This window comes from Cornus florida, unplaced genomic scaffold, assembly GCF_030987335.1.
Source record: "Cornus florida cultivar Cherokee Brave unplaced genomic scaffold, ASM3098733v1 CherokeeBrave_3.0.0_Hap2_Chr05, whole genome shotgun sequence".
Classification (NCBI taxonomy): Eukaryota; Viridiplantae; Streptophyta; class Magnoliopsida; order Cornales; family Cornaceae; genus Cornus; species Cornus florida.
In genome coordinates this window covers 32,913,457-32,914,556 of record NW_026775575.1, presented here as the reverse complement: position 1 = coordinate 32,914,556, position 1,100 = coordinate 32,913,457, and the positions used below count along the sequence as shown (strand labels likewise).

The 1,100-nt window shown below is 41.0% G+C and overlaps 1 pseudogene; it reads left to right on the top strand.

Annotated features, from left to right (window-relative positions):
• The first annotated feature begins 304 nt into the window (after nt 1-304).
• Nucleotides 305-402, top strand: LOC132310791 (small nucleolar RNA R71; annotated as a pseudogene).
• The last annotated feature ends 698 nt before the right edge of the window (nt 403-1,100 follow it).

Sequence of the window (1,100 nt, the reverse complement as noted above, 5' to 3'; positions counted from 1 at the left end):
GGGTCATCTTTTGGTCATCACTGACGCACCGGGTTTACAAAACTTGGGCTGTCACGTCGGTGGCAACTTCATTTTAACTCTCTACTTGACACAAGTTTGAGTTCTTTTCCCTCTAACATTGGAATTTTGGGCTAAGCGAAAGGACAGCGACCTATGCATTGAATTTTCACTCATGTTTTCAAAAAGGCGCTAAATGTCATCCTCATGCCTTTCCAAATAAGTACCTCCACATGAAGCATCCACCATACCCTTGTGGGTATCGGATAAGCTCTCGTAGAAGGATTGAATTAATTGCCATTTTGGAATGTCATGATGTGGACATTTCCTTAGCAAGTTGTTCAAACACTCACACGCTTCATATAGGGGTTCTCCATCCCTTTGAGAAAACTCACGAATGGAAGTTGGCATGGAATTGGTTCACCTTGCGAGGTAATACTTCTTTAAAATTCTTGTTGCATTCGAGCCCAAGATGTTATGGTATTCGCCCCCAAGTTGTTAAACCAATATTTAGCTTTATCCCAAAGAATGAAAGGGAAAAGCTTCAACCTTAGCACTTCTTCTAGCACATCCATGATTTTCATGGTGGAGCACACTTCCAAGAACTCATTCAAATGTTTATAAGGTTCCTCATTACTCAACCTAAAGAAAAGTGGGCACATTTGAATAGTGGAAGGTTTAATTTCATAATGATGAGCCCTAAAATTAGGAAGCCGGATACAAGTCAGGGCATTATACTCATTAAGCACATAATAGTCTTTGAGAACCATTGGAGGATTGGGAACTTATTGCTCTACATGAGCTCCGAGAGGAACTTAACTTACGGGAGGTGGTGGTACCAAAATCGGTCTTGGCATTCCAAGAGGGATTTACATAAGAGGTGGTCGTGGCATTCCTAGAGGCAATAACACATTATTGGGTTGTTGCACAACATTTTGTTGCACATTATTAGGATAACACATGCCTTGTTGGTCCACATAACCAAGATCCTCAACTTGATCTTCCATTGAAAGGATGGGGTAGTCGATAGTGGGAATAATTGCACTAGAACTACCTCTTAGATGACGAGGTGATGACTTGAGATTTTGATTCAAAGGAACAAG